We start from the raw sequence: 27,915 nt of genomic DNA, 5'->3' as shown, positions 1-27,915 counted from the left end.
CTCCTGATGTCTAGTGAAGATTAGATTTTAAAATAAGTTGCTTTATTTGTATAGAGGATGTTAAAGTGTGATGGGATTCATTAAATCTGTTAAAGAATACAAATACTCCTGATATAAAAAACAGAGAATTGTTTATTCTTTCCTACATACAAATCTTATCCAATATTACAAGAGCTCAAATGTGGATCTAAGGGTCTGAATTTACTTTATTTTGAGTGATATGATCAGCAGGTTGAGAGAACACCAGGAATCGCCCCACCAATAATAGGATTGCAAGAAATCTATTCCAGTAATCATCCAAGGAACATAGACATCCCATATCAAGGCTACATTGTGATGTGAAAAAGTCAAAGACAATAGTGCAGGGTTCAAGAATTCAGATGTGCGTTTTTAAATAATCTGGAGAGATTTTATGTATATGCTTTTATCATTTGGTTTTCATTATCTGAAAACTCTGCCGTAACTCTCTTTTTGACCTTGCAGCAATTTATTTTAATTTATATTAATACATTTATTTTGTATACACACTTAGCCTAACACTATACATGTCTTTACTTTCACCTTTGATCATGTCAATGTGTCCTTGCTGAATAAAACATGATATAAAATTACAATTAAATAAAATATTATTGATGCCAAACTTTTAAACCATAGTGTGCATTATTAGCAGAAGAATATAATTTAAGTGTTCAGTTCAGTGTTCAGTAATGTATGTCAGTGTACCAAACCTGGTAGTAGGTGAAAGTTCTGGATGCTCGACCACTCTAAACAAAAATGGTGCTAAATAGCACTAAAAGATTCTAGATTTTAAATATGTTTCTCCACTTTCATACATTTGCTATGAATGGGAATTTACTATAATGGCAAAAGCTGTTTGTAATCACTTTTATTATTTTCTGAGGTCAAAACGTCTCATGTAGGGGCCCTTGAATATTTCCTTATGGGGGGCCATGGGGGCAAAAAGTTGAGAACTATCTTATTATCTTCAGGAAATACACTGTATTTAATTACTTTTTTAATCTTTAAAGGGAGTTAGAGAACATTTAAAGAACTATACAGGGTCTTAATTCATTAACCTTTTGTTCACCTTCGGAACACAAATTAAGATATCACATATGTACACAACGTATGCTGTTCTGTGGCAGCAGCACCGTATGCGGATATGCTGTTTATGTTGTTTACACTTTGATCTGAACGTAAACTATGTACCTGCGTACATACATTGCATACGTTTTTTTTTTTACGTATGTGATACTTTCCAAAATGGCAGTATAGGGTGATGCGGAGGAGACAAATTGTCTAATCAAGCAGTAATTTTTGTTTTCTTTGTGCATAAAAACTATTCTTGTAGCTTCGTAAAATTACAGTTGAACCACTGATGTCACATGATTTTTCAATAATTTCCTAGCTATGTTTCTGAGCCTTGATCATGTAAGGATCATTGTTGTCTATGGGTGGGTCAGAAAGCTCTCGGGATCATATAAAAAATATCTTAGTTTGCCTTCCAAAGATCAACAAAGGTCTTACGGGTTTGAAACGTCATGAGGGTGAGTAAATAATGACAGAATTTAAATTCTTGGGTGAACTATCCCTTTAAGACCTTACTCTGTCAACATTGTGCCTTTGGGGTTAAGTGGCCTTCACCGTAATTGACCTTAACAAAAGTTGTTCCATGACGGCTGTTCCTGTAAATATTGTATTATCATTCAGTCTGGACTAGATTATTTACCCCCACCACTTACAGCTAATAAAACATTTCTCTCAACTCAAAATTATATTTTTATTTAAGAGAGATATTAGTGTGAGGGTATAAATATATAAATATCACATATGGGGAAGTCGTGGCCTAATGATTAGAGAGTTTGATGACTCCTAACCCTAGGGTTGTGGGTTTGAGTCTCGGGGCTGGCAATACCATTGACTTAGGTGCCCTTGAGCAAGGCACTGAACCCCCAACTGCTCCTCGGGCGCCGGAGCATAAATGGCTGCCCACTGCTCTGGGTGTGTGTTCACAGTGTGTGTGTGTTCACTGCTCTGTGTGTGTGCACTTTGAATGGGTAAAATGCAGAGCACCAATTCTGAGTATGGGTCACCATACTTGGCTGTATGTCACGTCACTTTCATAATACAAATAATACATTAGAATTCAGTAATACAAAGATTGATTTCAGCAGCTATAGCACACATAATTTTTTTTCCACAAATGATTTCTTTTAAAAGCTGAATTACAGACTAACACCATATGTGGATCCCAGCATCAGCAAAGTCCTGCAATTATTCAAGAGCTGCTAGCCAAAGAACTCGTGTTATATCAGATTTTTGCTCTATGCAGGCTTCCTGGGCTTTCCTTTCTCCATTTAATAGATTAACCCATATTTATTTACATACTTTTGAATGACTCCAAGGCAGACAGGTTACATGAACACAAGGCATAATTAGCTGTGGCACCACAAACACAGCAGGCTAGCTACAGTACTTTTATATGCTTTGTGTTTGTGCTGAGGTTGTAATGTTGGGAGATAAACAGCCTATGAAAGGATTTGTTTGCTTTCTTTGATGCCATCTTCAGCTGCTCTGTAGGCATTTATTTGTGCCAGCACCATGACAACAGTGCCTTTGTCAGTCCATGGGACATCTTTTAACTAATAAAGAGAAAAGCTTTGGGAATATGTTACTCACAAATATGCCTGTGTGCTGTAAACACTGAAACCTTGTACAAGCACATGGCTTGTTTCTGGCTTGTTGCCTTGAAGGACAACAAGAACATAAGAAACTTCTGCCCTCTTGTACTGAATCAACTTCCTTTTTCACTCCACCCAGGAGTCAAACTACAGCCCTGACAAGCTCTCAAAAAACTATCAAGATATGGCTGGAAGAACTGTAGCCATGCAGATCAAACTAGCATTCCTTTCCATTAACATGCTGTAAGTACCCTTTCATAACAGTTTGACACTCAAAGGGATAGTTGATAGTTGACTTTTCAAAAATGAAAAGTCATTAATTACTCACCCATGTGTCTTTCCAAACCCATAAGAAGTGTTCATCTTCGGAACACAAATTAAGATATTTTTTATTAAATCTGAGAGATTTCTGACCCTTGTTCAAGGTTCAGAAAGGTAGTAAGGACATTGTTAAAAGAGTTGGAAAATTTTATGAAGCTATTACCTTTTGTGCATTAAGAAAACAAAATAATGACTTTATTCAACAATTTCTTTTCATCTGTGTCAGTCTTTGACACAGACTTTATGCAGGGTCAGAAAGCTCTCGGATTTCATCAAAAATATCTTCATTTGTGTTTCAAATAATGACTAAAAGTCTAACGGGGTTGGAACGACATGAAAGTGAGTAATTAATAACAGAATTTTTATTTTTGGGTGAACATTAAATTCCTTTAAAGGAAAAAAAAAAAAAAAAAAATAAAAAAATAATGAACCCTGGAGCAATTTGGTCATTTCAGTCAAATTTACCAAAATCGCTACCATATTTACCCAAATGTATGTTTACATATTATAATTGGCTTTTAAATCCCACAAAAAGTCATCTTTTGGATTCTAATCCATTTGAAAGCAGTTTACTAGTTTTAAGGCAGTAATTTGGATTGTGCTTTACAAGATCTTGGCATTTGTGTTAAGTATTAACATGCACCATTTAAGAGTTTTACGCAGAATCATACTGTGGGAGACCAGGATTTGATGAGGAAGAAGGAGTTCTTAGAAGCGTTGATCCCATCATACCATAACTTTTTTCCTCTGGGGCAGATTCAAGTTGCCTATACCCTGAAAAAACTGTTTAGACCAGCATTAAGTTTTCCTAAATTAGTGTAATTTTTTAATTACACTACAATTATCGCATTCCTTTCACCACCCGACCCTAGCCATTTTGTATACTGTGATTATTTTTCTTTATTTTTCAACTGATTTGAAATCTAAATGACAAACTGTGATAAAAAAGGATCAAATTTTGCATACTTGCTCAAGGCAAAATTGTAATCTGTTAGAGAGCTTGACTTTAAAGGGGTCATATGGTGCTATTTTAAAGATCATTATTTTGTGTTTTTGGTGTAACGTTATGTTGCTTTAATGTACAAAAAAAACACACACACACACACACACACACACACACACACACACACACACACACATATATATATTATTATACATTATTGTAGTTCCTTTATGCCCCGCCTCTCTCAAACAAGTCATTTTCTACAAAGCCCATCCTTCCGACAAGCACAGTCTGCTCTGATTGGCCAGCTGGCCTAGTGCATTGTGATTGGCCAAACAATACTTACAATAGCAAATACTGAAACTATTAAGAAAACACACTTACAGTAGTCGTTTCAGAATAAACTTCTTTCTTTGCATGAACATTAGGACGACATTATGCAAATATTTCCACATTGTGATGTAGACGTGGGGGCGTGTTTGAATTAGGTGTTTTAGCCCTGTCTGGATCAGCCTTTTCTTTTAGATAGAATAAATCCTTTTGTGAGAGACTTTGAGCTTTGTAACTGCAGATCTAGCTACATACATAACAGACTAAAGAAAAGGAAAAATAGAAACCGCATCATATGACCCTTTAAAAGGATTCAGCCTGAAGGTTCATACACATCACAAAAAAAAAAGAAAAAAAAAAAAAAGAAACAGAGCACTCATAAGACTTATTAAGTTTCTGTTTGGGAGACTGTTACTGCAGTGTGTTCAAAATATTTTGAACATCAGTTATGATGATGATCTGATGATAGAAACATAACACTTTACATAACATTCTGTATTTGTGGTAGGTCTTAAAAGAACACTGCACAGAATATGCATTGACAAATCTTCATATGTTGGCACACAACTTCCTATCATTGGTAACTTTCTATGTTATCTATGGTTTAGCACCCCACTGAGATCAGAGGGATTTTGTATGTTATGCTTGCTAGTGTGCATGTGGAAAAACAGAATTTTGGATGAGATGTTCTTAGTGGACTAAGTAAATAAGCACAGCCTCACTGGGTAAAGATGAGTCTTAAATTTGGATTCAGTATGGGAGTGAGAATTTTTTTCAATGCCTAAGCTGTTGCTTTTTTTCAGCATTTTCAAGCTTGGTGTCTGTTGCAGTCCTGAAGATGTACTCTTTGCTCATGGTTTGTTTGCTTCTGGGATTTTTATACCCGTATACTCTGCTTATACCCTATTCATGTCTCTAATTAGTCAATTTGCCCTTCACTTATTTGCTCAAATGTCTCATTTTGTTTTAGATTTGATCAGACCTAATTAGAATTTGTATAATTTATATTTATCCATAGCATGTATAGACTTGAGAATGCAATAAAATCATTGGTTGAAAACCACGTAAAAATGTGAGCTGCGAGTGAGATGGTCAGATTGTCTGCAGACATCTCGGCTTTGTTGGCTTATTGCAATAAAGTCAAATTTTGACTTCTGGAACTTTGCATTATTTTGCATTACAAGGAAGACTGCAAGTTTTTCTTTTCAGTATGATTGTTTTTATTTGTCCCATTAGCACCAGATGTTTGGCGCTCTATACTGACACCTATCATCTTGGATGAATGAAGTTTATTTACTAACTGCTTTTGTTTTGTTTACCTGTGCTTTTTCTTGTTCGTTCCATAAGGTGTATAAAAAGTAACCTTACTTACCCACTCAAGGGTAAGTTTAAATGATGACAGTGATGACAGCCTTTATGTTTTTAAAAAGTTTTGCGTACAGACGACAACATTGTTAAAATGATCCCTGTTCACACCAATCCGCAACTATAATATTATGCATGTCCGGCCATTAGTTGGCAATGTCACTTTGTAAAGAAACACCACATGCCTGTACATAAAGATAGAACACGTAATACGTATGACCCCAATTGCTATTGTCTTGTACATGAACGGCCAAAATGCATGAAACGTTTAGACTCATGAACTGCACACCTACTTTATAACTTTATTCTTTATTCATATTTGTTGTTATATTGTTTGGTTTAAGTAAGTTCCCTTAAGCATTGTCTGGAAGAGCTAAAGTAAAAAAATTATTATTGCTCTTATTATTAGTATAAAAAAATTGTATGACATGACTGGTCATGTGATCTCTTGAGGGGGCGACCCGCTACATGCAGAATAAATTCATTTTTTCTATAAGACTGGTAAGTCATGTGTCTGATCTCATGTGAGTTTACATTATTTAAATAATACTTTTATGTGCACTTTTTAAATTAGCAAACATGCACCTTTAAATCAGAAGCGATGCGCTGAAGCTTCAGTGATGTTAGGCATTGACGGACGCTTCGCGCGCTGTCATTCGTCTCACATGACAGCAGCCTGACGAGAGAGAGAGAGAGAGAGAGAGAGAGAGAGAGAGAGAGAGAGAGAGAGAGAGAGAGAGAGAGAGAGAGAGAGAGAGTGCAGTCATGTAAGTATTTTACAGTATTAGTCCTGTAGAGAGCGGTAGATCGTTTTATTAAATTGTTTTATGCGTTCCCTGTGGTACTGTACATGAGTGGGACCGGGGAGGGAGGAGCGATTGTAGTATTTCTCTTCATTTCAAATCCCTGTCGTGGCAGCACTGGTAAGCCAGAGGACTTTTCTCCCCTTAAAACTAAGGGGAAAACCCACCAGCGAGAGCCTAGTGCACGTCCTAAAGAGCAAACGGAGGACTTTGGGAGGAGGAACCAGTAGTTTGAAGGCACGCTGCGGTGGTATCGGCTCGCTCTGTGCACTAGTGTCTCCACACTTGCACTTGGATACACGAAGCAGGACGTTTTCACTGATCTGCGACTCGCAGGAACCCCGTGATCTCCCTGAAACCCGCCAAACGTTCACACGGTGAGTCGCGCGTTTATTTACTGCTCTCGCGCCTATGCAACATTCGCTCGTGCTCTTCTACCGTACGAAGCTAATTCCAGCGTTCGCTAGCTGTGTGCTTTGACAGGTCAGTGGTCCTAAAGCTAAAACGATTCATTCCCGTCACTCAGTAAGGCACCACAGGCTTCAGTACACGCGGGCTTTTGCATGTTAAGTACGGCTGACATTGCACAGGTTGCTGGCGCGGAGAGTGTCTTGCTGTATGTAGGGCCTAGTTTGTAGCAGGCACATACTGTACCAAGAGACACATTGTAGCCTCATTTTACTGGTACAGTATCTGCCTGCAAAACACACACACACACACACACACACACATGCACGCACTCTACTGTACCGAAGCTGGCATGCGTTTTGTGCTGATGGGTTCACTTCAGGTGCTCTTTTCCACCTAAAACGTGCACAGTATCAACAGGTAAGTTAAGTAAGTAAAGTATTTGTAGCGATGGAAATATGAGTTTATGCTTTAGTTTGTTCCCCGTGGGAAAGTTTGTGTGAACTGTTTACAGTAAACTGATGATGCAACATAGGCTACCTTATTTAATTTAATTAATATTTTAAATAGGTTGAACTTGGATAATTATTTTAAAAGGGAAAATGGCAGGTGTAAACGTTGTAGTTTTGCAGTGTGAACTTTGACCTATTTAACTTTTAAACTCTAAACTCAGACTTTTTCCAAAACTGTATAGTATATTGCAGATATGAAGTTTACTCAAGCTTGTTTTAATTATATTGACAGTTTCCCATTTTCCATATGCTGAATTGCATGAAGATAAAGAAAGCTTTGTTTTTTTTAATTAATCTAATTTCCATCATTAAAGCACATTATTCAAAGTGAAATTCAATTTCATATCAGTGCGACCTGTTTTTAATAACTTATCTAGTAATTGCTTTTTGAATTGTGTCAGTTGCTTTTAACAGTGTAAAGGCAAATAAAATTCAGCTATTTAAGCATTTACTAATCGTTTCATTTTTCTATATGTGATTATATTAATTCATGCAGAATGGAAATTTTTAGGGAGTCAAAACAAGCCACCTGTTGTTGCATTGCAATTAGGTCTTTTGATATACAGTACACACACACACACACACACACATGACTTCTTTGTGTGGCTGTTGTTGGACAGGTTGTTGTCAATTTGTCATTTATACTAAGTGATCATATCTTGCTAGATTTGAGCAATAAAGCTACACAGAGATGAGTTGCAGTCTTTGTCCAACAGTAGCGTGGCTTGTTGTGTCGGTCTCTGATGAGTTTTTAATGAGGAGGAAGTGACCTTCCCTGGCCCCTCTTCTAGCAGCCCACTATACTATGGCCTCTTGCTATATAGTTCAAAAACGCCTAGTGAAAATGAGCAGTCACCTTAAGTTAAGGCTTTGAAGCTGAAGTTTTTATCCTAGTCAATATGGTGCTAGAGAAGACGTTTAAAAAGCATGCTGGGTAATTTAAATGGTCTTGAGGTTTGTCAGTCTAACAATGATGGGTTTGCAATATGAGCATGGTTAACTTGGGCCACTGCTGTTATAAACCCATCAGGTGCTTGGAAAGGTTTTTAATCCTTTGCATCATATGCCAATTGTTTTGATTATTTTGATTTGTATATTGTTGCAAAATCACAACCGACCTAGATTAGTCATCAGGTTTTACTCATCAGTTCGCTGATTTTTACTGTTTGATTATGTAAAATGGTGAGGCATTTGCACATTGAAATATACAAAGCTGTAAGCCTTAGCCTTCTCATTTGTGTTTGTGCATTCTGGTGTAAAATAATTTGTAGTGTAAGTAGCAGAGTGCACGTGTTAAGGCTGTGACTTGTAGTTTATCACAGCGTGCTGTCTCTCACCCTGTATGTGTCATGCAGTTTTATCTAAAGCACACATACTAGAAAGCTGATAAGTCCCTTTTGTCAAACATAAACCAATGTTATTGCTCAGGATTTTATTATTTTTGTAAAATGCTGCGAAATGTTTTACGTTAGATTGCGGCAATTTACTGTCCTAAATGTCATTTGCCCTACAAGACAATATCTTTTCACTAGTATCATTTATATTTTAAAATAGTGTAATACCACAATAAGATGCTTAGTTATCACTTTAAAGGAACCGTTCACCCAAAAATGAAATTCATTGTTTCAAGACATTCAAACGGATTTAAAAGTGCCAGAAAAGTGGTTCATACGATTCATGCGCTATATTCCACGTCTTGCGGAGTCATATGATAGATTTGTGTGATAAACAGCAACTAGTATATGATGCAACTGGATAATTGAGTCTGATTTGTGCAGTAATGAGTGACTACATCCCATATTTCATACTCTTTAAGTACAGACTATCGCTTTAAATAAGAACATTACTTTGTGACTTTTAAAAAAGTGTGATACTATAAATGAACTATAAATTGTCATGTGGCATACATCATCAGTTGCTTCACTTCACTGCCATTCACAAATCTCCAGTGGGCTCATGGGCTAGTGAAGTGTTCATAGGGAAGCATGCGATTATTGGATGTAACCATTGAGATATGAATTGTACACCGCTATTCATCTAGGACAGGGGATCTCAGCGCTTTGACTCTAAGGCCTCCCACTGTCCACAGCAATAGTCATAGCTCCCTGCTTCCTTATAATTTACTAAATTTCATAGTGCCCATAAATTACAACAAGTAGCTAAGTTATTATAGAATTATAACTATAGAATTCCTAATAGTCTGGAGGTGAATTAAAAGTTTTGGCTTACTTTAAACCATGATTTGTCTTATTTTAAAACATCTTGAGGCCCCCTTGGAATTTAGCTGAGGCCTCCTAGTGGGTCCTGGCCTGCTGGGTAAAAACCAGTAGCTAGTAAAATAACCCTAGATTTTAAGAACGAGGCTCAAAAGCCTTTGGAAATAATAAGAAAGTGTGTCAGATGAGCTCAATTATGTTTTGCATAACATTTATTTTTATGCACTGAAGCATTAAAAAGAGGTCCTGTACAATTCCCTGCTTTCCTTTTTAGAGATAATTATTGTTTTTAGCCTTAACATAGCCTTGCCTTTGCTTTGTGTCATATGTTACATAATTCATGGCTGTGCTATAAGTAATGCACGTTAACCTCTTTCTTTGACTGCGTTCATAGCAAATGTGTAGTGGCAGATGCCGAAACTGAACTTCGACTTTGGTCTAAAACGTTTGTGGATGGCAACGCGGCTGATAAGCACAACCACTGTCCTGTGGAACATGAATTTATCACCGCTTCGTATGATCACCCGTGAACGACACCCACCGCTGCTCTGGCCCCTTTGAGATAACACGGCCCACACAAGCACACAGACCTGCGCGAACACACAGATACACACATGCGGACTCGCATATGTTTGTGTGATATCTTCCGTTGGTTTGTTATACACAAAACGCTCTCTCTGGATTTCATTGTCCTTTTCTTGCAGGCCAACTCCCGACTGTATTTGATCTTTCTTGTCTTTAGTTTCTGTTATTGGTTTGTTCATGTGGTTTCCATGTCAATGAGGACCAGGGACTTAGATTCAGATCTGGCCTTTTTAAACGGCTCCACACAAAAACCATACCCTTCGCTCCACATAAACACATTCGCAATGTGTGGCAGGCGTGCAAGACGAAAGTATATACTGGCCTTCATGGTGCTCTTTTGGCTTGGAATATGCTGTTTCTTTTTTTTCTTTTTTTGCATTGGATATGTTGCAAATAAATTATTTTATTGACTATAGGTACACAGAGTTTATCATTAAAAGTTGGGAATTGGATATATGACTTATCTGTAAATCTTTTATGTTTAACAACAGCATATGATGAAGTGTAGTGTCTGCTGTCGAGAGCTGAATGTGTTATTACATAGTACCACTGCAGTATAGATAAAAATGTTTACCTCTAGCCCAATCCCCCCCACTGTATGTAAGAGATAGCATGGTTTTATATGGAGTATGCTTGAGAACAACAAACATTTCCAACTTCTTTAGGATGAGAAAAATTATTGTTGTATCACTTTTATTTCTTACAGAGCTTTTGAGGATGTCATTTGGCAGGTCAACATGGTTCCCTTGACAAACAGCCTAAAGGATATTTCCATTGGGTTTTAGACTACAGACTACATTTACACATTGTGTTTATTAAGATACTGAACAAATAAATTACAAGGTCGAATGACTTTGACGTCACCACCACTTTTTGTGTTTATTTAAATGTTTAAGTTGCTGTAAAAGCAGACTGGTGAGTAGATAAGTTAATGTGTTTTGTGAATCGATGTTTAATGTTCTTGACAAGTTTTGCAGTCTTGTAGTTACTTGTTAACAACCAAGTTTTTCAAGACCTAAAGGCATAAAACAGATCATAAGTGATATAACTAATGTATTTTATGTCAGAATAAAAGATGAAAATATATTGAGCTTCAGAACTTATTTCAAAACTGAACTGGCTTTGACTTTGACTTTGGGATGATGGAACTGGATGTTAAAAAAATACTACCTTGTTTCTGCATTTTTGGACTCATTCCTGCAGCACTCTATTCAACCCAACCTTGATCACCATAAAGAGATTATTATAGATTAGAAAATTGCAGTCTCCCAACAGTCTGATATATGTGTTGAATTAACTTTATGAATGGGAATTCCACAAACTCGCTTTCAGTTTCGGTTGCTTTTGAGAAGTCTGGTTGTTTTGAGTCGTGTATGGAAGAAGGAATACACCGTTTCTAAAAACTGCAAGTCAGATGTATTGATGGAAGGCATGATTTAACAGCAGAAAAATGCATCCGTCATCTCCTCCATTTTGAGTCATCTTGGGTAATGTATAACTTCTATAGATGGTGTACACTAAAATGGATGACAAGTGAGTTGACAAAATCAAAAGCACATGTAGTTATGGGTTAACCATTATGTTCATTACTAAAAGCAATTGCAGATATGCATCTATTTATGCTTTATATTTCTATTATATATTATATTATTAGGTGTTTGGAGATAGCATTGGCATAATCCTGAGAGGTCTGTGTCAATGAAATAATCCTGAATCCGCTTTCACTATGAAATTGTTACTGTGAAAAAGGAATCCTACTTTTTAGGAGGTCTTTTTTATATAAACATTCACACTTGGGAAATTAAGCTGGACAGTTTCCTGGAGCTGAGGGTTTGGCAGCGCTATTGTGCCACACCTCTTCATCACTTTCTTTTTATTGTGCCTTTTGATATTTAGGCCATCAGTTACACCAGATGTCTATTTTATTTTATTTTATTTTTTACCACTAAATACCTCAGTGTACAAAGTAGCTGTTGTCATTCTTTTTAATCCTAAAATAGCTGCCTGATATTCAGTTGAATCATATTTTGGGCTACTCTGAACTTGTATCCCAGCCCATACTGTTTGGTGCTTGTATAGTTTGTGTTCAACAGATTACAGAAAGAAATAATGCTGAAAACACAGCTGAATGAATGGAGTAGGTTTTTTTGTGTGGTTTAGCTGTAGGAAACTGACAGCTCTCTTGCTACAAACCAATATGTCTTCCATTAATTTACAGCACATTGTCACAGTTGGATGCAACTCCTGTTTATGGTAACATTTCTGGCTTCTCTCAAAGAAAAGGTTCTTTGTCTCACGGGAGGTTTGTGAGTGAGTTTTCAGAGATTGATGTATCTGTGTTGTGTCATGTAATGGTGGTAGAAAAGTGGTGGTTTCCAGTGGAATTGCTGTTGAAAAGAAGCTTCAACCTGTTGGAATGGCTGTTTCTTGAAAAACAGTTCACCAAAGTATGAAAATTCTGCCTTTTACTTTTGCGAAAACATAAAATAAATATTTAAAGAAATGTTTGTAACCACACTGTTTTGGTTACCAATGACTTCCATTGTCCATTGTGACTTCCAAAATGTTCCATAGACGAAAGAAAGCTGGAACTATCCCTTTAAACATTAGTTAGGAACTCATTTGGCTGATTAGAGTGCAAACAAGCATAGGCAAATAACTTGATTTAATTTTAATTTAAACGATGCAGCATTTTCTCACTATGTCATTACAGTCTCGTCTCAAAATAACAAACTGTGTGCAGCCTCCAGCAGTGAGCTGAGGGTTGATCTTGGCAGCTTACCGCACCTGCAGAGTATGTGTGATATTTTGTGAGAAAAGGAAAGGGGTTTGAGAACTGAGGTGAGATTCCATAATGAAGAAGGGTTGAGATCACATCTTCAGATTCCACACGGTGATAGAGGATTCGGGAGAGCCCGCATAGAGGGAATGAGAAACTCAACTTCCCAGTTGTTCTGCTTTGTTGATGCTGCTGCTAATACTGCTACTGCATTGAGTTTATTATCATCAGCTTGTCCAGATCTTTATCTTTTCCCTGAAACACCTGTTGCTTTCCCCCCATTGTTTCTGCTGTGGCTTTACCAAAGTAACAAGCATATCGAAATTCTATTTAAGCGTAAGCATCATAATACTTGTATATTGTATAATTGTGTGGGTTTTTGAAAAGAGGAAGTGATTGGAATTGACCCTTCGCAAGGACCAGCACCCCTTTGTTACGTGCGAAATGCCATGCCGCTCTTACACCACACATCATGTTCTCATGTTAAGTAGGGCTAGGCGATAAAATGGTAACGATAATTATTGCGATATAATTTTCCTTGATAAAACAATAACAAGAGTTCGATTTATTGATTACATGCCAAAGGCGTAACGAAACCGTTCTACTCATTTGAACTGCGACACAGACCATTTATCCACTCGGCTCAAAGTTCAAACGGCGGCACAGCGCGAGTTTACTTCGAGCTTTTACTCACTGATGAGTCTCATTGCATTCAGCCAAGAACCCAAATTACTTGCTGATTTAAGTTGTTTAAAGCCAATTGAAACACCACTGACAAACAGGAGAAATACTGTGCACAACGATACAATCAGAAGGCTTGTCAGTCTACAAATCACCATCATTTACCGTGGATTTACTGTAACACTAACTGCACCATAGTAGTGTGGCAGATTTGTGGGATAGTCAATTTGAATATATTATGTTATAAATGTAGACATTAAATGTATTATTGGAGTAATGGAATATAATTATTTTTGTGTATTTATATTAGTGGATTTAGAGTCCACACTACAACTATAACAATAAAGACACAGAGAAACAAATAGTTGGAATCATTTTCAGAATTTTTTTTTTCCAGCTGATGAATGATACAAACATTGACAGCCAATCAGAATCCATCCTGCTATAATGAGCTCGAGAAATTAAAGTGGCAGACGCACGTTAACTTTAAACAAACCGATGATGTCTTTCGTTGGTGTGGTTATCGTTAATAAAATCGTTATCTTTATAGTTATCATTCTTGGTGTGAACGAACGGGGCTCTAGACTACTGTTTTTCATACGAATACCTAGACACCATATAATTACATTTTTACCATTGAGGTGCTATATGTGTGATTTTGACTGTTGTTATTATGATCTAAATGTATGTGGGTGACCAATGGTTAATTTTAATAAAACTCAAAAAGTCAGAATACTGATTTTTATTGTTGCTGTTGTCTATATCGCCTAGCCCTAATTGGAAGGTATCTTGTTTCAACTAGGGCTGTCGCGGTTAAGAAATTTTCCCTGCGGTTATTATGGGTGGCTCAATAGCGCGATATGCGGTATTACCGCCATTTTTTTTTTTTACATACCTAATTTATCCCTATTTTGCTGTTAACACGTTAAGCCTTTTCCTCCCATAGAAAACCGTTATAAGAAAACACTTAATGTACTAAGACTGATTTTTAAAAATCAAACTCACTAAACATTATACTAATAAAGTATACAATGTATAATAAATAAAGAACTGAACACTGCGGTTGCCGCGGTTTCTGCGGTTGCTATCTTTCCTCTGCGGTTTGCTTGTCAATAGCGCGGTATTACAATATTGCGGTTATCGCGACAGCCCTAGTTTCAACCCTAAAAAGATGTCCATACACACCTTTTTTTCATTTTAATCCACCAGTGTTAATCTACCCTTTTCTACTCTGTCTAGTTTGGTTGTCAGAATGGCAGATTTGTTATGATTTGTCAGAACTCCAAGAGAGGGATCAATTACTGTACCCTAGAAATGCCTGCAACAACCTAGCAACTGCTTAGCAACATGCTGCCTGTCTGTAAGTGTGTTCTGTGTCTGTGTTCTATGTCTGTTCTGACTAATCTATCCGTCTCTGACTGTCTTTCTGTGTTTTGAATAATCTGTCTATCTGTTCTGGATGATGTGTCTTTTCTGACTACTATGTCTGTCTTTTGACTAGTCTAACTGTCTTTTCTATCTAGTCTGTCTGTCTTTACAGACAAATCTGTCTGTTGTCTTTTGGACGAACTTGTCTGTCTCTTTAAGACTTTTAATAAAATCTTTGATTATTTTTTATAGTTGTTTGTTAAAAATATAGAGAAATGGGTCCTTCTTGTTTCTGGCTTTCGGTATGAATTCTGTTGAAAGGTTCAATGGGATATTGGAGGATGTAATGATGCTGTAGGTTACGGCCTCACTTTGCAACGTTCAGCATGTTTTATTTCTGGAACACTGCCGATGGTCAAGCCACATTAACTTCAACAGATACTGTAGGGAACAAGAGGTGTTCTGGATCAGGGTCTCGTTAAAGAAAGTTCTGTGGGACAAAGTGTGCTGTCATCACCACTCTCATGTGAAGATAATGCCATGCACTCTTTATTTCTAACTTTAGCTGTCTTAAACTTGACTGACTAGTTCAGGAGGAACTAGTGTACTTTCCCCTCCTACTGTACACCCAAATAACTAAATATTTTAGCAACTGCCTGGGCTATACTACAACAACGTGTTACACTACTGTTCAAAAGTCAGTTGGTGAGGTTTCTTTATTGTTGGGAAGAATTTTGATCATCAAGGCTTCATTTATTTGACAAAAAATACAGTAAAACAGTGATGTTGTGAAATATTATTAAATTTAAAATGTCTGTTTTCTATTTGAATACATTTTAAAATGCAGTTTATTTCTGTGATGGCAAAACTGAATTTTTAATTGTGCTGCTTAAAATATTTCTATGGTTTAAAAATAGCTTGAAAATGAACCGAAATAGGGATATAAATAAAAAAGCTGACACATAATTACTAGAGGCATCAGCAATAAACGAACAGTGAACATTTATTTATAAGAGGTTTACATTTTATTAGTAATTTAACTTTTATTAAACATTTTAATAAGGTTAATTTCCAACCTATTTTTGCGTTCATTTTAAGATCGAAATATAGTCATTTCTGAGCGATAGAAAATAATGCTAGATTGAATGTGCATGAACCATGATTATTATCTGTAATTTTTTATAGGAAAATTATACTTGAGAAATTGAAAGAGTGGAGTGTATTTCTGAGTTAAATAAGCTTGACCACAAAGTGGCATGGAATGGATGTGGAAAAGACCAACAGTTGTTTTTTAGCTTAGTGGACTGTGATTCATGAGCAAGTGAGGAGGGAGAGGGCCTGGCGTGGAGACCCCACGCTGAATGACCCTGAACCAGTGAAACCTGAAGCAGCTGTGTGGAGAGCAGCCAAGCAGTTCTGTGAAATGACCCACCCATAAGACACCACATTAACACTTTGTTTTTCAGGTTCTTTTCACACTTGGTTCAGTTGTTTGTTCCGAACTCAAGTTTGATTCCATGTTTCTTCCCCCACACGTCTCTTTCATTGCACTTTTCAGTCTGAACGGCAGTGTGTTTGCGTCATCTCTGTGAGTTCCTCTGTGAGTACTCGTGGCAGCTGTTTACTACTGTAACTAGGTAACGATGAGACGCTAGTTCCAGTGTGTTATTGAAGCATTTATCCCCTTGGATTTATCACCAAACTTTAAACGGCAAGACACGTGAAAAATGCAAGCTTCCTCACGGAGGTGACTTATTCTGTGACAAGCAGAGTTGAGAAATGCTTTAAGTAAGTGTGACCGGGAGCATGCAATGCAAGTTATACTTCATTGATCATTCAGGATGGATTGTTTTCATACTAGTTGGGAACTGTACACTATGCTAGGGCTGCAAGATTCATCAAAATACAAACAAAATCATAATATGGCTTAGTGCGATTATGAATTGCAAAGGCTGCGATTTTAATTAAGTAAATTTGTGTTATTGAATGAAGGTCACTGTGTTTTTTTACATGTAAACAGCTCATTTTCAGTGTCAGAGTGGCTCAGTTTGCAGTAAATGTAGGGCCCTATGAAATCGGTTTAATTTCCCCCCAAATTCTGTTTCATTTTTTAAATTATTTTAATTCCATTTTTCCATTGTAATCTTTCTATATTCCGTTTTTTTATTAATTGATTTTTTATTAGATTTTTTTTAACTTTTCAATTCTTCTGTACATCAGTTTTTTTCATAAATTTTTATGAATTCTTCTTCCATTCCATTCTTTTTATTCATTTATCTAGACTTTTAATGGTTAAATTAAATTGTATTAATCAAAAAGCATGTCTAATTTAATTGAAATCATGGAACTTACAATATTAAAGCAATTTGTTTAATAGTTAAAAAAAAAAAAAATTTAAGGCCTTAAAAATTCTGGTAAATAATTTTTCTGGTAAATATTCATTTAAAAATAATATTTTAGTAATAATTTTATTAGTAGTAGCAGAAGTTACTATCATTACATTAAATAATATTTCTGTTAACGTTTATTAAATTATACTGAAATTTTATTTTTACCGGCAGCTTTTTTCCACACTGCGGAAATCAAAGGACCCTAATATTGCATAGATTGTCCAGTTTTGTTTCTAAAGTGCCATCCTCAGAATCAGATACTTAAGGTACAGTCTGAAAACTAACCAAGAATATTATGTTCTTTAATGTCTGTCTAATCGATCACCTGGCAGGTTACCATCTTCATTTATATCTCAGAATGCCCCTGCCCTGTCCACGTTCCCACCTGGCTGAGGTATGTGGCAGCCCCCCACATGCAGACCAGCCATCCATGACCCAGTTTAAACTCAGACCTGTTTTTAATAAGATAAGAGGAGCCTTGGACTGTGTCATGAATGTTGCTGATGTAAGGCTTGTCTGTAAAAATGCCCTGGAGCTTTAGGTTATTGCCTTCTTGTGGTCATCATAGCAGAATGATTTCAGAGGTTGACATCAAAAGACACTGTGCGGCAAAATTGTGGCTGCATCACTGCCCTGCATCACATCGAGGAATCAGGCCACAGAAAATGTAAAAAGAAACATATAGCCATCTCATAATGACCTGATAGCACAGAAGGTGAGAGTCATCCATTTTTAGCCGTCATAAGTTCCTTGCATGTTTCTAGAGCAAACATCTCCAGCAGGCAGCTTGGCATGTCTGCCTGAAAGCCTGAGGCTTGGTCATCTGACTTTAACAAGTGGTAAAAGTAAAGGGGAAAAATAGGTCATGCCTTTGAGAAGCAATACTTTATCTGAAAATGAAAAAGGTGTCAAACGCTAGCTGCCTCGCTCTCTGGCTGCTGTACACAGTTGAGACGGGAGAGCTATTTGACTTGGCATGCGGACTGGGCCCTATTTTGGCTTTCACCCCAGCAGATCAATCTCCACATCGGTGAGATTGTTTTTTCTCTCTTTCTTTCTCTGTGTGTGAAAGCTTTCTCTATTGCTTTTTTATTTTGTCTTGAGGCTGTTCAATCAATCAGAAATAAACAGAATATAACTTTGACGGAAAAGTAAGCATTACTAAGAGAAAAGCAGTTGTAAGAGATGGTTGATTTATCACGTAGTTACAACATATTCATGGTGATTTTGTCTGCAGTGTTAAATTCAACATCGGCAACATTGTGTATATTGTAGTTATATTATTTTTTAGTTTCATAATTTTGTTTTATGCTCTCCTAAAGACTGCCATAGAAATGGTTATGTGATCTCACCCTGTATCGCAACTTGCGAGCATGTTAAATAGTAATGCAGTGAAATTAGTTTATTTTTGAAACACCAAAAACTGAAATTAAATGGGTAATTAATGTTAACAGGTGTTTCTTTAAACTAAAGTTCTTTCAGTGGATCAAATTTTAGATATTGAGAAATAGATGCTGACATGACATGAAACTTTTGTTTTGTTTTGTTTTGTTTTTTTAAACGCTTTATTTGGGCTGAGTACTAAAACAAATTTGTAGCCAATCAGCAGTAAGGGGTGTGTCCACTCATGATGGGGAAGGGAGAGAGTGCTCCGTACACAGGACGGAAATTAGCCGAGCCGAGCGATGACAAAAGGCGGGTAACGATAAGGCAAGAAGTAGGACCCGTGTAAATATCAGATCAGCTTTCCAGCACTGTAGAGAACTCAAGGAGCGCGAAGGTCTGCAATCGGACGCCGAGGTTGCTTTGTTTCTTCTCGACAGATGAGTAACATTGGTTTGGCTTTGTTTCACAGAATTAATATGCTGTTAAAACATATGCATGTTAAAACACAGTACTACCAAAACATATTCGACCTGTATTACCATAGTAACACACATGACTTTCACTTATTGATGACATCATGACGGCTTGCATAGCAGATTCCGCCATAATCGTTGCCTGGGTTGCATACAAATTCATAATGAGAATCATTTATAAATCTGCATGCTGTTGTCAACAAGCACTGAGATCTTCCTGCAGGTTTCTGCCAAAATAAAAGTTGAGAAAAAGCAACAACTTCATCGACATTCTTAAATAAAAGTATTGTAATTATGCCATTGTTCTGTAAAATAAAATAAAAAAGACAATAATAATGATAATAATTACCCTACAACAGCTCTATTAATACATGTATTATAAGATTCACACAGTGTTCAAATTGGGATCTGTAATATATGCTAAGAATTGTCTTCTGCTCAGCAAGGCTGCCTTTATTTGTACATTTAAAAAAATACATGAGTGATTCAAGTCTCAAAAATTCCACCAAAATATTATTTTACTAAATTATAAATTTTAAGTTAAATTGTGCTTTGTTAGTATAATGTTTGCTAGAATGTTAAAAAATGTTCAGTGTTAAGTATTATTATTTTTTTGTATTTTTTTAATTATTATTGTAATAGATTTTTTATTTGAAAGCTGGACAAAACAGTAAAAAGTACATTTTGGCAATTTAATTAAAGCAATGGTGAAAAAAAAAAAAATAATCAAAATAGGCCTTTATGGGGGCCCTCGGCCCAGTTTTTCTTTTTTTTCTTTTTTGGCTTCGGCTAAGAATTTTCATTTCTTAGGGATTGCATCCCTAAGAAATATATCACAATAATTATTGTTATTGATTTATCGCCCAGCTCTACATTTTAGTATGTTTATTTTCTCTAGGGTAAAGTTAAGTTAAATCTGTTTTGAATTGATTCATTATTCGTCATCACACAAAAATGTTCACTAAAGTAATTTTTAAAGCTAAATAGAGTAATGTGTTCAATATCATCAAAAGCAGCCAGTATTTTAAACTGTGGTTGACACAAACCATATTTATCAATGCTTAAAGTCTAATGGGTTATTTAATGTAATTTTAGGTCATATTTTCATGTGCCTTACATAATCTTTGTGTTGTCGTCTGGCTAATACTTCTGCTTCTACCAAATGATGAATTAGTTTGAGAATGTTGCGACTTTGATTGACTCTCAACCTTTGACTTCAACAACAAAAGATATGTGAAAATTTTTTCCCATTTAAAAAGCTGATAATTTACTATGCAGTTGTATGGCTAGTTGTGTTTTATTATTTGCTCTTGCATTTTTTTTCCTGTCTGACCTATTTTTGAGTCATGACCCATCAGTTCAGATATAGTTAGCTGCAGTGTTGGGAAGGTTACTTTGGAAATGTAATAGGTTACAGATTACAAGTTACCCTGTTTAAAATGTAATAGTAGTGTAACTTTTTCAATTACTTTATTAAAGTAATGTAACTAATTACTTTTGAGTACTTTTTGATTACTTTCTAAATTTGTAAAAATTAAAGAATAATAAATAAAAGCATATACATCAACTTAAATACAGTTATCTAATAAGCATGTGACGTATTCTGTGTAATAAACTCCTGAAACATTGGTGTTTTTTTTAAACTGCTGTTTCTGTATATGATGATAGTTTTCTCAAAATAAGTAAAATGTACATGAAGTGACACAGAGCAGTTCTAGAAATTATGTTTATGTGCTCGTGTACTCCTATACTGAGGCAGGCCTATGTGTAGTAAATGAAACCATGTCTTTGCCATTAATTTAAAAAAACTATTTTTGTATGGACCTGACATAAAAAAGGTTTAAATCTTTAATTTGGGGACATGCAAAATAATTAAGTAAAATAAAGAATAAAGTTCTCTCCTGAACTGCACCTTCACTCCCATTTTTCTCTTCAGTCTCTTTATTTTGCCCTGTTATCCATCTCTCTCATGACTTTAATACTCAAGATTGAACAAAACTATACTTTACAATACAATACTCTACAATACTACAATATCTTTATAGAAAAATCCTAATACTGTACACGAGTCATGTTTTCCCTTACAAAAAAATTACCATGCTTTTATTAGCCTATATAAAAGTAAAATAACCTTGTTTTTTTGCAAATGGATTTGTATTTATTTTTAAATAAATACATTTGTAAAATAATTTTACATTTTTGGTTATCACAGTTAAACAATAGTAACCATTTTCTCTGGATTTATAGTTAAATATTAAAATGTTAATTTTCGTAAGGGTTGTGTTGTTGTCTGTCGTAGCTTCCCCTAAACCTATAAAAAAATCTGAATTTTTTTCAGCTAAATTACTACTGTAACATTACAACAGATAATAATGATGTCCTTTATATAGTATTTTGAGTGATGACTGATGAGCAACGTGCTGCTGCTTGATTGAATAAATAAAAAAACAAAGACAAAAAAGCATCTTTACAGATGAAACCCAGAACAGGCGTTCTGCTTCTCTGCTCCAGCAGTCCACTCTAGTCAGTCTCTCTATCTCTCTCTCTCTCTCTCTCTCTCGCATTGATTACTCTGAGTCTGATCCAAACCGTTTGGCGGAGGCGCGGAGAGCGCGCGAGTCATGACTAACAATTCATGACTTATTAGAGATTTAATTATCAAATGGCGGATTCGCAATTTAGTACATTCGGCAGGCAATTATACAATAATGATATTAAATAGTGGGGCAAAATCGGCTGCCAGGCCACCGGGAATTGTCCCGGTTCTCCTGGTGTCCAGTCCGCGCCTGATTTCCACAGACACGCAGAACGTGCAAGTCATATATTGCATTTTTGGGGCTTTATATTCACAGACACTAGTCGATGTCATGTTTTGATTCAAGTGTACTGACCTACTTTTGATTTAGCCATCCAAAATGTGGCATATTCCGTCCGCGTTAGGCATTCCGTTTTTATGACTGGATTCTACGAACCAGACTGTGTTTCCGCATCCCGGAAATTATTAGGGTGGTATGTTTCAGAATAGTCAGTGCAATTTGGGAAATAAATCAGTTAAATCTGTATGTGGATGTGTGTAAATATTCAAATGTAATCCCCTTTGTAATCGTAAAAAATTTCATAAGTAACTGTAATTTAATTACTCATTTTTTCTTAGTAACTGTAACTAATTACAGTTACAATATTTTTGTAATTAAATTACGTAACGCCGTTACATGTAACTAGTTACTCCCCAACACTGGTTAGCTGTGAGAGTTTACATGTGGTGCTCCAATCCAGCCGACACATTTTCCACAACAGCCATAAAGCGGCTGCCAGTTTATTTGCTCATTTGTCAATAATACATTACGGGCTGACCCTCTGTGTCAGCTTCCAAATAGAGCACATATTTATGCACATTTGTGTGCAGCTAGTGAATCTGCATATTATTGACAGTTTGTGTGAATCTGTCAGTGAGAAAGAGAGTTTCTTTATATCACTTGGTAGTTTAGAAGCTGTTTAACTGGTAATAAAATTATTTAATTTTTAGCTTCTGTTCCACATCAATGTATACAGTATATATAGAACTTTTACAGTTCATCATGAAACATTTGCTGAATATGTACTCACCCTTAGGCCATCCAAGATATAGATGAATGGGTGCCGTCAGAATGAGAGTCCAAATGGCTGATCACAATAATTGTAAGAAACAAACATATTAGTTTTTAACCATAATCCGTGACTTTATGCCAAAGTCTGTAACCCATAATAATGCTCTCACATCAAAACCCAACAACATATTTGTTTAGAACTGTTTTGGACTTTATGCTTATAAACAGTATTTGATGTTTGCATACTTCTCTTCTTATTCAGACGCGAAAAATTGTTTCAATATCGCATAGTGACGTATATTAGTCGCAATGATTTGAATTTGTTTATTACATACATTAAGTTTTTCACTTAACAAGAAGATAATGGATGGACTAGTGTTTGATTTTTTATTTTTTATTTTTATGCTTTTATCAGCTCTCATTCTCATGGTACTCATTTACTGCAGAGAATCCATTGGTGAGCAAGTGATGTAACTCTAAATTTCTTTTACTGTTCAGTTATGTAAAAGAGAATTTTGGACCAGAAGGATTCCAAAGTGGGTGGGGCTAACCAGTGTGATTACACAGAAGTAGTAAACAAGTAACTGACAGTTTAATTTTGTTTGTTGCGAAAACTTTACTTGGAAGACTGTGTTTATATTGCCTAATCCCTTTACATATGACGTGGTGCTAGTCTTTCATTCATAGGCCTCCAATTATCTGTTCTGTTGTTTTTTTCTCTCCTTTGTTCTGGTAGAAGGAAAAAAAGGAACATATAAGCTTTGACTTTTTACTGACCCTTTGCTCTCAATAAATCAGAAAAATGATTTTCTGTGAGCAAGTAAAGCTGTTTTTTCCATAGGCAGGGTGTTCTGCTTTCATTGGCCGTTTCTCACACTTTAGACCACACAGTATCACCTGGAGCCTGGGGAATAGGCTGTATGTGATTGTGAACCCTCTCTTGTTGCCTCTTAACATAATGCAGCATTTGCTTTAAGCCGCTCCTCTGGAGGCTGTTGTGTGAATCTGGGCTCAGCTTAGAGGAATGGCTTGGATGGCTTTATTTCCACAGTTGAGGCATTTTTTTTTTGGCAGATATCTGATATATTTTATTTATCCCTCGCTGGACATAGTGAAGAAGGCTTACTTGGGATTAACATGGGAATTGGATGAACATCATACACCAGTGGGCGGGCAAGCAAGATATGACAATGTACTGTGTGACAGGCTTAGTGCCCTATGAAATCAGTTTTATATTTTCAAAACTCTGTTTTTTCTTCTTCTCCAGATTCCGTTTGAATTTTTCTAGACTCTATTTTAAGGGTTAAATGTAATTTTATTCGTCAAAAGCATGTCTAATTAATTGAAATTACGAAACTTACGATATTAAACAGCAACTTATTAAAAGTTTAACAAAAAATATAAAGTATGTTTCATGAATTAGTATTAGTTTTGTATGCTGGTCCTTATTATTAAACTATATGTATTTTTTTTTTTTAGAATCTCTCAAACTCTTTTATTTCCTTGAGTCAACTTGAACCCCTTTGGCAAATCAGTTGTTGGATTGTACTGTTGCTGCTGTCTTCAATAAAATTCTCATCCATATAGCTTATGTGGTTTCAACACAGGAGGAACTTCATTATTCATATGCTAAGGTTATTGGATAGGGTGTAGGAGAACTTGTGCCAGACGTCAATTGACTAATGTGTTAGAGCCTTTTGCTTTTTTAATGGAAACTTCACTGTAGCACTTTGCGGTAAAGAAAAACACATAGATGGGGTTCCAATATAGGTGTCTTGTGTCAGTGTGGGGGGATCTAGGACGCATTCAAGTGACCTACATAGTTTAACTTGATACACAGCAGTCCCTTCTCAACTGACAGTAATTGAGAGCACCCCCCTTCACCTTGCAACATACAGTAGGTAACTAAAACTAAATCCAAAGATGCACTTTGTCTCCCTGTGCTCCCATCATTCTTTCAAGCTGTCTGCTATTGGACCATTGAGATGCAAATGGCCGTCCTTAACGAGCTGCAGATCTTTGCCGTCATTTTCTATACACCTTTATCAATTCATTGTACATTGACACCACGTCACAGTATGTGCTCTCAGAGATATACAGTAACACTTGATATTCAGTGACAAGATCAAAAAGTGAAAGTTCACAAGATATTGTTTCGGTTTGGGTCTTCAGTTTCAGCGTTGCTCTTTGTCGTATGGGTGGTCTAGTTTAATGCTATTCGTCTCTCATCCCTAAATGTGGCGTCTGTCATCCAGCCTCTGTTTTAATCGGTCACCAGGGATGACCTTTTCTTTCTCGCCAGACGAGAACATCAGCAGGTTTAAATGCCATCAGATTTGGTCTCCTGAAATTGTAACCTTTTTTAATGGGAACTGATGAAATCCGCTAGAAATGTACAAGGGACAAATATGTCTTTTCACATAAATTGTGCATGTGAGAATTGCACAGGCTCATTGGAAGACACATTGATTTAAACCATTTGATATAATAATTAGAATAAAAGTAATTGTTTTAGAATTTTTATTAACCCACATTTACTATTACTTCTTAAAGTACTAATAATTCAATAACAATAATACTTTGAATAAAAAAACATTATTTAAGAGATTATCATGGATTACGAAATTAAATAATGTTTATATATATATATATATATATATATATATATATATATATATATATATATATATGTATTTTTGTTTTTTTGTAAAGTTGTATGGATTCAATTGATTCCCATCTTTTCTGAGAATACATTTGTGTTAGAAAATTCTAGAAAATCCATTAAAAAATAATTTAAAAAGAAAAACACGATTTCATAACATTTTAACTAGTATTTTTAACATGCGAATAGATTATGTAATTGTTAACGTTTTATGGATTCAATTGATTATACATCCTTAAACTGTTAAAATGGAATTGAAAATGCTAAAAAAATATTGAAATGGGACAAAACAGAATTTGGCAGAAAAAAAAAACTAAATTATTTCATAGCACCCTATTCCTGTGACTCAGAAGTATAAATCATATTTTTTTGCTTTGAGAACCAATGGTTTAAACGGCAACTAGAAATGAAAAATGGAATCTAAGTACACAGATGATGTATTTAGTGATTTTATGTTGCAAATCTGAGCTCATTTTTTACAGGCCCAGTGCACGAGCCATTAACTGTGAATGTAATTCAAACATACTGTACTTCACACCTCTGGTCATTCTGATCTGAAAGGTTTACAGTGGTGTCAAAATGGTAATAAAACCTCTTAAGCATAGTAAAATTGCCTCTCCATTCATTTTTTCATGTCTGTTAAGAACACATGGGGTTAAAGGGTTAGTTCATCCAAAAATGAAAATTACATCATTAATGACCCTCATGTCGTTCTAAGTCCGTAAAACCTCTGTTGTCTTCTCTTCCGGGTCTGTTTTGAGTGCGTTCACGACGCTGCTGACGTAAGACGCTGCTGAAGTATTTTCTGGTGCACCCAATAACAAATATAATACGTCAGCAGTGTCTTACGTCAACAGTCAAAGCAGTCGCACTCACAAAAGACTTGAAAGTGACATGTGGTGCTCCAATGCTGAATAAAGTCGTAATTTTTGTTATTTTTGGACCAAAATGTATTTTCAATGCTTCAGCAAATTCTAAGTGACCCTCTGATGTCACATGGACTACTTTGATGATGTTTTTATTAACTTTCTGGACATGAACAGTATACAGTACATACATTTTCAATGGAGGGACCGAAAGCTCTCGGACTAAATCTTAAATATCTTAAACTGTGTTCCGAAGATGAACTGAGGTCTTACGGGTTTGGAACGACATGAGGGTGAGTCATTAATGACATAATTTTCATTTTTGGATGAACTAACCCTTTAATATCAGATATATATCAGCCATTAATAGATATTTCATTGTGCATGCTCAAATGCACCTTATTTTTCATTTCCATTACCTTTGCTGTCATATGATGTGAAATAATGGTGAAATTATGCAGGCAAAAAGGTCCATTATCTGTTGTCAACAGTGTAGGAATGTATGAAGCACAGCTCAACACCGAAGTCCTTTTCAAACCAAGCAGCTTTCAGCTGGCCTTCGGGCCAAATTCGAAATCTGCATAGGGAAATCTTTTGCAGGAACACATGATTGCATAGATTCTTATTAAAATTATGTTCTGGATTTCGCAGAACAGTTGTAAACGTGGCTTCACCTCAAAATCAGTGCAGACATGATTTGAACAGGACTCTTTCTGTGATAGAGTTCTTTATTTACTTCAGCTTCTTTGGCTAGGCTTGGCTTTAGGTGTAACCTCACTTAGCCACAGGATTGTGTCTGTAAGCCTTTTAGAGGTATAAGCTGGTCACATGAAGCCTGTGATTGGTCAACTTTGACCCAATTTCTTGCCTTACTGTCTTGTGAACATAGTGTATCTTTTCCCCAAGAACAAATTCTCCTATATGGACGATGGTATAGTCCATTCTACCTCTAGACCACCTTCAGCTTTCAAGAAGCATCTTCTTCATTCTAAGGTGTAAATGTGAGATATTGAATTCCTGGAAGACAGGCACTTTTAGGCAAAGGTAAGAGACAAGGGAGAGCTGAGCGCTCTTCTTATGTTCAGGGGTCCTGTGATCTCATGATCCCATCATCTGGAGCTTAGATAGAAAATAATAGCATCACTGATAATATCTGTTCATGTGTGATGAGATGAAAACGGCTCGATATGTTCTGTTTTGGTTTGTTGTGAGCTTTTTTTCGTTTGATTGATTTTACTTTGAATGATTTCTCTTTATATCTGCTTTCTGAATTGTGTTGGTCAACTATGGAGCCAAAAGAGTCTCATTCCCATATGCACACACAGGATTCATACATGCACACACATGATTCATAAATACAAACACAGGATACACAAATGCGCACAAAATTTACAAATGCACACACAAAATTTAAAAAGCACAGAAGATTCACAAATGCATACAAAATTCAGAAATGCACACAAAATTCAGAAATACACACACAATTCAGAAATGCAAACAACATTTACAAATGCACTCAAGATTCACAAATGCACAGGACAAGATTCAGAAATGTATTT

The 27,915-nt window shown here is 35.9% G+C and overlaps 1 protein-coding gene across 4 annotated transcripts in view; it reads left to right on the top strand.

Moving 5' to 3' along the window:
* The first annotated feature begins 6,481 nt into the window (after positions 1 to 6,481).
* The window catches only part of LOC132122197 (thyroid hormone receptor alpha), a 179,294-nt gene continuing 157,860 nt past the window's right edge, over positions 6,482 to 27,915 (top strand). For 3 of the 4 annotated variants that reach the window (XM_059532172.1, XM_059532171.1, XM_059532169.1), the window contains exon 1: positions 6,482 to 6,820. The gene's annotated coding sequence lies outside the window, so the exon portion shown is untranslated. Of the gene's footprint in view, positions 6,821 to 6,866; positions 6,927 to 27,915 lie in introns of those variants that run through there. The other variant, XM_059532170.1, reaches the window with a different exon arrangement.

Source organism: Carassius carassius, chromosome 40, assembly GCF_963082965.1.
Source record: "Carassius carassius chromosome 40, fCarCar2.1, whole genome shotgun sequence".
NCBI classification, from domain to species: domain Eukaryota; kingdom Metazoa; phylum Chordata; class Actinopteri; order Cypriniformes; family Cyprinidae; genus Carassius; species Carassius carassius.
This window is presented reverse-complemented; position numbering and strand designations above follow the sequence as displayed.